Source organism: Arachis ipaensis, chromosome B07 (genome assembly GCF_000816755.2).
Source record: "Arachis ipaensis cultivar K30076 chromosome B07, Araip1.1, whole genome shotgun sequence".
In the NCBI taxonomy this organism is placed as follows: Eukaryota; Viridiplantae; Streptophyta; class Magnoliopsida; order Fabales; family Fabaceae; genus Arachis; species Arachis ipaensis.
In genome coordinates, this window is record NC_029791.2 from 24345441 (window position 1) to 24355078 (window position 9638).

Consider the following 9638-nt stretch of genomic DNA (forward strand, 5'->3'; position numbering starts at 1 on the left):
CTACGGTAATGTTTTGTTTTTATTAATTTAATTTAATATATATTTTTATCTTATATTTTTAGATACAAATTAGAGTTTAATTTTAATGTATTAACGGTGTAAAATATTTTATACAATTCTTCAATTATATCTATTTTTTTGGGATGATTATTCACATGATCAATGTAAAGGGTAGTTATTTTTTTTATGACATGGCATTTCATAAGACGGTATTTGTTTTTGAGAACATAACAAGATAAGACAAGACATTGAGAACAAGATACAATTGATAGAGACATAAAATTTAGTGTTCTTGTATTCTGTTTGATAATAAACTAGAACAAATTATGAAAATTCAATTTATTCTTATTTTTTCCATTTAAAAAATTTGAGAAAAAAATATAATAATAAAAAAATAATTATGAAAATTTAACAAAAATAATTAAAGAAAAAATAAAAAAATAAATTGCATCTCTTGTTAGTGTCACTGCATTTTTCCTGTTAGAATAGATATAAAATATACTAATTCAGTATCTCTGTGTTAGAATAGATATAAAATATACTAATTCAGTATCTCTGAACATAATGTTTCTGTTTATATCTCATTTGTCAAACACAACTTTGTATCTCTGAATTTAACAAAATTTTGAAATATTTTGACACAAAATTTAGTAAGTCATTTTTTTAATATGGGAGCAAATTTAATTTTTTAATAGGGAGACATATATATTTGTACATGTACTTTCATACATTTTTTAAAATGTTAGTAAGGGCAGTATCCTCACAAAGTAATAGGTGACAAGTAAAGAATTAATTCATTAAGGATTCGAACTTCGTTTAAGGATTTGTCGCTAGCCAATAAATTACTGTATACACAAGACGTGATTCGAGTAAATTAATCACTTGTTTAAGCAGATGAGTGAATTACTCACTCGACTAACTCAAGTTGATTAATTACCATACCACATTGACTTAAACTCTTAAGGTAATAACTCTATAAAATTATTCTACATATTAAAAATAAAAAATTTTGATGACATGGATAGAAAAATCATAAAGTTTTAGGAAGAGATCAAGAAGATAGACGACATGGTAAGTAATGGGGTATATGATGGAACGTTAGAGGCAAGAAGAAAGGCTTTATTAACTTGCTGTAAGAAATGGTATGTAAGGAAAGAGTTGCACTAGAAATAGATGTCACGATTTAGGCATGCGAAGGACATGGTCAAAAATAGCAGATACTTCCATAACATAGCTTCAACAAGAAGGAGGAATAACATGATTGATGCACTGGTAATTAATAGAAGATTGATAAGAAATCAAGTTAGAATAAAGATTGTTATCAGAGAGTTTTATAAGAAATTGTATCATCAAGAGGAGACTCTTATGGTGGGTTTTAGGGATGGTCTGGTGGAGAAGATAGCTAAAGAGGATTCTTTGGCTTTAGAGGTGATGCCATCGGTTGAAGAGATTAGAGAGGTAGTGTGGGACTGTGAATCATCTAAGGCACCAGAAAGTAATGGGTACAACATGAATTTTATTAAGAAATGCTGGGACGAGATTGGGACTGAGTTCACGGCAGCTGTGATAGGGTTCTTTCAAATATCCAGGTTATCGGTAGATACTAGCTAGCTAATGTCACATGGGTTGTGTTGACACCCAAGTTCATTAGGGCTAAGGAGATCAAAGACCTACGACCGATCAGTATGGTTGGATGTGTATAAGGTGATTTCGAAGGTGAAGGAGGATGAGATCAGTGATGCCTAGATGAAGACTCAAAGTGAATTTGTCAAGAGTCAACAAATACTTGATGGGGCACTTATTGCGTGTGAAACTGTACATTGGCTCAAATGAGAAAAAAAGAAGCGATAATAATCAAGTTAGATTTTCAAAAGGCATACGGTAGAGTCAAGTGAAGCTTTTTGTGGATATTGTATTGCAGAAGATGAGGTTTGAGAGAAGATGGAGGGAGTGGATTATGGAGTGTATCAGAACAACTTTTATGTCGGTGTTGATAAATAGTTCACCAACGAAGCATTCAAGATGGAAAGTGGTTTGAAGCAAAGTGATCAATTATCTCCTTTCTTGTTTGTATTTGTTCTAGATGTCCTACATAGAATGGTTGGATAGACAGTTAGAAACGGACGTATATCACCTCTATTAGTTTCTTCAATTTGCAGATGACACTGTATTATTTTGTCCGCCAGAGGAGGAGACTATTAAGAACTACAAGAGGATTCTGTGCTGCTTTGAGTTAATATCGGGGTTAAGTATTAATTTTGACAAATCCAGTCTCATCCCAATCAATTGTGATCAATAGTAGGTATGAAGTATGTGCAACTTGTTGGGGTGTAAGGAAGCTACTCTTTCGGTCAGATACCTTGGAATCTTATTAGGAGTTAATCCGAGGTTGGTCAAAAATTGAAAGCCAATAATAGATAAAGTGAAAGAAAAGCTCAGCTTATGAAAATCTAAGGTGCTCAACAAAGTGAAAAATTTGGTCCTCATCAAAACAGTATTGAATAGCTTGCCGGTATATTATTTAAGCTTATATAAATTGCCAAAGGCTGTTGTTGAGAAATTGATTTCATTCAGAGAAGATTCTTCTAGAGAAAGGAGGATGGTAGGAATGGTATAGCTTTAGTTAGATGGGAAGTGGTTCAAGCTCCAAAGAAGTTAGGTAGTTTAGGAGTCGAAGATACGATGGTTCGTGACACAACACTTTTGTTTAAGTGGTGGTGGAGGTTTTCAAAGGAGGAGTGTCCGTTGTGAAAAAATATGGTATGTTCTTACAATAACTTCAATCCTAATGACCTATTATCCACCTAGACATTACCTACTAGAGAGAGACTATGAAAGGATATTTATCAACTACAGATTAAGGAGGAACATGTAAGAGACAAGATGATAACTGGGTTGCCCATGGAGGTTGGTGATGGTAGAAGAACTTCATTCTGAGAGGATGTCTGGCTAAATGGTAGTTTTCTAAAGGAAAGGTTTCCAAGGTTCTTCTCAGTTTTAACCCAAAAAGGATCTGTCATAGGGGTTTTGTGGGTTCTGGGATGGGTTAGAATGGATTTGGAACTTTCAATGGAGGTGAAAACTATTCCAACGGGAGTTAGAAGTAGTGAATCAATTACATGACACTTTGAGGCCGGTTAAACTAGCTATTGACAGAGAGGACAGAGTTGTGGAAAAGTTTGATAGGCAAGGTGTATTTTCTACTAATTCATTTGTGTAGGTGTTGCATGTGGAAACGCTTGCGGAGGATGTGACAAGTTACAATTTCACTATGACTATTTGAAAAGGCTTAGTTCCTTCAAGAGTGGAGCTGTTTGTCTAATTTGTTTTGATAGGCAGGGTGAATACTAAGAAAAGTCGCCTTGGGATTGTTAATTCGGAAGATAGTGTGTGTATATTATGTAATAAGGATGTTGAATATGTTCACCATTTGTTTCTTGACTGTGAATTTACTTGGCATGTGTGGTGTACATAGTTATCTAAATTTGGCAGTCTATCATCCTTTTCCAATACTTTAAAGGAACATTTTTAAAGCTGAACAGGTACAACAATTGGGAAGGAGGAGCGCAAGAAGTGGGTGATATGTTTTTTTGCAGTATTGTAGAACATCTAGTTGGAAATGAATAGGAGGATTTTTTAAATAAAGAAAAATGTGTAGAAGAAACCATCAACATGTCGTTTCTTAGTTTCAAGAAGTAAAGGTGTGATAAGAATTCCTTTTGTTGTTGATGGCAATGTCGGAGATGACAATGGAATAAGTTTTGTCTTGCTAGGTGGTTTCCATTAATGTTGGTTTATTTGTGATATGGCTGTTACAAAATCAAACGTTATAACTCGGTTCTCAGGCATTATAGCTCGGATAGAGCGTTATAACTCGGCCTCACATTATGACTTGCTCCAACAATTATAATTTGGCTTCATACATAAAACAAACATCATAACGTCCTGATATGATATCAATCTTCTTCAATGCAAATAAATTCTGAAAATGCAACTGTCAAAAGTGACCTCGCATATAAAGAAGGTAAGACGTTCTTATCAATGTAGTATTTTTCAGAATATATTGAATTGACTTAAGCATCGGAGTGCCTTTTGCAGGTGCTCCCCCCCCCATTTGTTCTCTCTACATCAAGGCATATATGGACAAAAAGTTCGGAAACTCAAACAACAAGCTCAAACTCAAGAAAGAAAGCTCGGAGTCGACTGTCGAAGTAGATGAGCCATACCTAGTCCAGCCACGCAAGAACAGTTGGCACCCACCGTAGGGCCTCGAAGTAAAAGAACCCTTTCTTCTTACAAGGCCCAAAACTCTCCTTCGCAATCATGGCTGACTTGTCTCCTCCCACACCATCCTTCGGATGGTAATGGAATTACAACAGGCAGAGAAAAATCGACGAATGTCAAATTAAATAGCTGAGCTAACCAATGCTCGGATTGAGCATAATAACAATAATGACGAACGAGTTGAAGATGAAGAGCATAACTCTGATCCAACACATGTCTCCGAAACTCAGTCGCATGAAGAAGGTCGGCGAGCCGATGAAGAAAATGAGCTCGACAATGCTGTTGGACCATTTACTACTAATATCATAAACTTCCAAATGCCTAGGAAGTTCATTTTGCCAACAATCCTAACCCCTTACGATGAGTTAGATAACCCCAAGAAGCATATCGAAAAATTCCGATCTATAATGATAGTAAACGGTGCTTCTGACCCTGTTTTATGTCATTGTTTTCCTACTTTTTAGACGGTCCTGCACTTGATTGGTTTTTTTCTTTGCCTGTAGATTCTGTTTCTCATTTTCAGGAACTCGCAAAACTTTGTGAAGATCACTTTGTTGCTTCTTTCATCTATCTACATGATTCTGATTACTTGAACACAATCAAATAAGGTCATAACGAGAACCTGAAGGACTATATCACTCGTTTTACAAAGGTAGCCATCACCATACCACATCTTCATCCGGAAGTGCATCTACATGCCATCAAGAGTGGACTCCGACCAGAAAAATTTCAAGAAGCAATTACCATTGCCAAGCCAAAAACACTCGCCGAGTTTCGTGAGAAGGCTAAAGGTCAAATGGAGATTGAAGAGCTCCGCCAAGCTCGGAAGTCAAAAAAGTCTCACCTTAACAAAGACTAGGATAAACCTCGGGACAGCAAGAAGTCCTTGAAGCTGACTCCCCGTTATGACTCGTATACTCAGTTCAACATAAAAAGGGAAGACATCGTTAAAGAGATCCTATATTTAAAGCTCATCATACCACCCCGGAAGGCCGACAATTACCTAGAACCGAAGAACGTGGATAAATCCAAATATTGCACTTTTCACCAAAAATATGGACACACTACTTATGAGTATGTGATTGCCAAAGATCTGTTAGAGCGATTAGCTCGACAGGGCCATTTAGACAAATATATCAATGGGCACTACAGAATCCTGCCACATCCTCTGTTAACCACACTTCCATAGGGCAACACTCCCGAGATCAAGAATAAACAACTTATAATTACCCTGACCAACCACGAGGAATTATTAACTATATTCTGGAGGTTTTGTAGGTGGGAGAGCAACAAGCTCGGCTCGAAAAGTGTACATACCGAGCTATGCTCTCAGTAGAAGGGACTTTGAATGAGGCCCACACATATCCCCATTTTTCATAGATGACATTCCAAGCATCTGATTTCAACACAAACACTACAAATCTGGATGACCCGATTGTGATTTCTGTCCAGCTGGGAGACCTTTTGGTACGCAAAGTGTTGCTAGATTCTGGAAGCAGTGTCGATGTTCTATTCTATTCTATATTCCAGAAAATGAAGCTGAGCAATAACATCCTCCAGCTCTCCACTGGAGACTTAGTCAGATTCTCAGGTGAACGTATCTCGGTATTGGGATCTGTGTGGTTATAAACCACAGTGGGTGAACCTCCCTTATCTAAGTTTTACGACATGTGCATCGATTTTTCCGATCTCAACAAAGCATGACCAAAGGATGCTTGTCCCTTACCATCTATTGATTATTTAGTTGATAATGCTTCAGGTTATAAAATCTTAAGCTTCATGGACGCATATTCTGGCTACAACCAGATTTTAATGCATCCCTCTTATCAAAATAAAATTGTCTTTATTACTGACTATGGTAATTATAGTTATAAGATTATGCCTTTTGGCCTTAAAAACGCAGGGGCAACATATCAGCCTCTTATGGACAAAGTGTTCGCAAAACAAATCGGCATAAACATGGAAGTCTATGTCGACGATATGGTTGCAAAAACAAAGCTCGTCAAAAATAATGTAGATGACCTTATGGAAATCTTCAGTCAAATTAGACGCTACAATATGTGACTCAGCCCCGAAAATTGTGCCTTCGGAGTATAGGGAGGCAAATTTTTAGGGTTTTTGCTTACAAACCGAGGAATAAAAGCCAATCCTAAGAAATGTCGAGTCGTGCTAGACATGATAAGTCCAAAGACAATTAAGGAAGTCCAACGGTTAACAGGGAGACTTGCTGCCTTATCTAGATTTTTACCATACTTAGCATCTAAATCTTCTTGTTTTTTTCAAACTTTGAAAAAGGAAAACAATTTTACCTGGACTGACAAATGTGAAAAAGCTCTTTCAGATCTAAAGCATGTTCTTTCAAAACCCCCAATTTTACAAAAACCTATTTAGGGAAAAGAGCTATATCTTTACCTATCAGTTACTGACTGGGCTATAAGCTCTGTTAGTGTTACAGAAAGAGGAAAAGAGCAGCGACCAATTTATTTCATAAGCAAATCACTATAGAATGCCGAATTTCGCTATTCGAAGATAGAGAAGCTAGCTCTTGCTCTGGTATTCTCAGCAAGACGTCCTCGACCGTATTTCCAAAGCCAGTCATCAATGTAAGAACTGACCAACTATTTCGGCAAGTCCTTTGTAAACCAGAACTAGATGGCTAACTTATAAAATGGTCCGTTGAACTTTCTGAATTCGATATCAGATACCAAAGCAAAGGACCGATTAAGTCGCAATACTTAGCAGATTTTGTTGCCGACGTTACAGTTCCAATATCAGAAGAACATTCAATAGAATGGGCACTTTACGTGGACAAGGCATCCAATCCTCAAGGATGTGGCGCTGGAGTCCTTCTTGAAAATAAAAACGGAATTATCCTGGAACATTCTCTACATTTTTCCTTCAAAGTAAGCAACAACTAGACAGAATATAAAGCTTTGGTTGCCGGTCTAAGGTTAGCAATAGATCTGCACATCTCAGAACTAAAGATATATTGCAACTCTTGTAACAACCGCCCTTTACCTCTTCTAGAAACAAAATTAAATTCGAAATTTGAAAATCAGTTAGGAGATGGGCTTAGAATTTTGAATTATGGATAGGAATCTAATAACCGCCCTTCTTTTTACTTTAAAATGATCCCAACCACCCTACCACCAAAAGTATATAAATAGGGGTATACCAATAGGTAGAAAATCATTCCTCTCAAATACTAATCATCCCCCTTCTCTCTCTCTTTGAAAATATTCTGTGCGCAAACACAAGAGGCAAGCTCATAGGCAATAAAGAGGCGTTAGAAAAAGAGTAGGGAATTATGTTTTTTACTTTTATGTTTGGCATGTATTATGCTCTATTATTATTTTTACCATCTATGCATGTCATCATGTTTGGCCATTTGGGTGTCTTATGGCATTATTCATCTTTTTCCTTTCCTTTATCCACATAGATCATGTTTGTCCATTATGTTATTCATGTCCTTTTAAGTCATTAGTACACGTCTTTTTACAAGCTTTGTTCAATTATTTAATATGTCCTATTTTCATTGTGAGCATTTATATGATCCTTTAATTTATACCATTATGTTATTAATATTCCTTTTGAGTCAAGAGTACATACCCTTTTATAAGATTTGTTCAATTATTTAATATGCCATATTTTCATTATGAGCATTTATATGATCCTTTAATTAATGTCATTATGTTATTAATATTCCTTTTGAGTGAAGAGTACATGCCCTTTTATAAAGCTTTGTTCAATTATTTAAATGCCCTATTTTATGTACTTTAATATGATCTTTCAATTTATGCCATTATCTCTTTAATTAGAGAGTACATGCATATTCGGTGCCATATAACTAGGGTCTCATTAATTCACATGTCCCTTTTATCATCATATTTGTCCATCTTCTTGCATGATTTTCTTCTTATATGATTTCCTTCTTATGTATGCCTAAACAACCCTATTTGTAAATTGAACCGAGGGAATGATCCTTCGGTAAAGGAAGGTGACCCCAAAGACAAGATATCGATATGATCCCTCGGTAAGGGAGGTTGATCGATCGAGATGATCCTTCGATAAGGGAAGGTGATCGCCAACACGTTCGGGATAAGAACCTTTGGTAAGAGAAGGGGACTCCTATTTTTATACCGGTTTGAGCTCAATACCTTCCATATAAGCTACAAGTTAAGAAAGAAGAAGTATAAAGGAAAGTTTGATTATAATTATATTTTTAAGGTTACTTTCTTAAGTTATGATTATATTGATGTTTCATAAGTTATTATCCTTTCTATTTGACTTGCCTATGTCAACATTACATGCTTTTCTTTTATACCTATTATGTTTTATGTTTTACAAGAAAGGTTCATAATACATGCCATGCCATATGATTTTCAAATCCCGCATGTGGGCTGGGGATAGATATGGAGGTGTTACATAGCACTTCTACTGAGACTTTTTAAGTTCTCATCCCTTTTATTTCCCATACTATCTCTAGAGAAACATGGCATGACGGATAGAGATGACGCAGCGCCCCCTGATGAGCGGATATTTTATACGCTTTTTGGCATCACTTTTATATAGTTTTAGTAATTTTTATTTAGTTTTTATTAAGTTTTTATAGGTTTTAATGTTAAAATCACATTTTTAGATTCTACTGAGTTTTTGTGTTTTTAGACAATTTCAGGTATTTTCTGGCTGAAATTGAGGAGCTGAAACAGAAGTCTGATTCAGAGACAAAGAAAGCACTACAGATGCTGTCCGAATCTGACCTGCCTGCATTCAGAAGAGCCTTTCTGGAGCTATAGAAGTCCAAATAGAGCGCTCTTAACGGCTATGTAAAGCTGACTTCCAGAGTTTTCCAGCAATGTATAATAGTTTATACTTTGCTTTGGATTAGAAGGCCCAAAATTGGTGTCCAACGCCAGCCTCCTGCCCCCTTCCAAGTGTCCAGCGTCCAAAGAGCAGAGGCCATCGTCCAAAGGCCCAGAGAGGACTCCTTAGCTGGCATCCCATGCCCAAGGAGCCTCATAGTACGTGGATCTCGTTAAAACTCAGCCCAAACACTCACCAAGTGGGCCTCAAAAGTGGATTTTAGCACTAAATAGACTATTTTACCCTTACTAGTCATCTATTTAGTATTTAAGGGATCTTATTCATATAATTCACACATAGACTTGGAGATTTTAGAACCTTTTACACCTCCCATGGAGGGAGGTCTACCATATTCACGTTTTTCTATTGTTTTTACCTTCAGTATGAGTTTATAAACCTCCTAGGTTGAGGGGAGGAGCCCTACTGAGTCCTATGAATTAATAAAAGTACTATTTCTTCTTCTTCAATCCGTGTTTGATCTATCTCTAAGA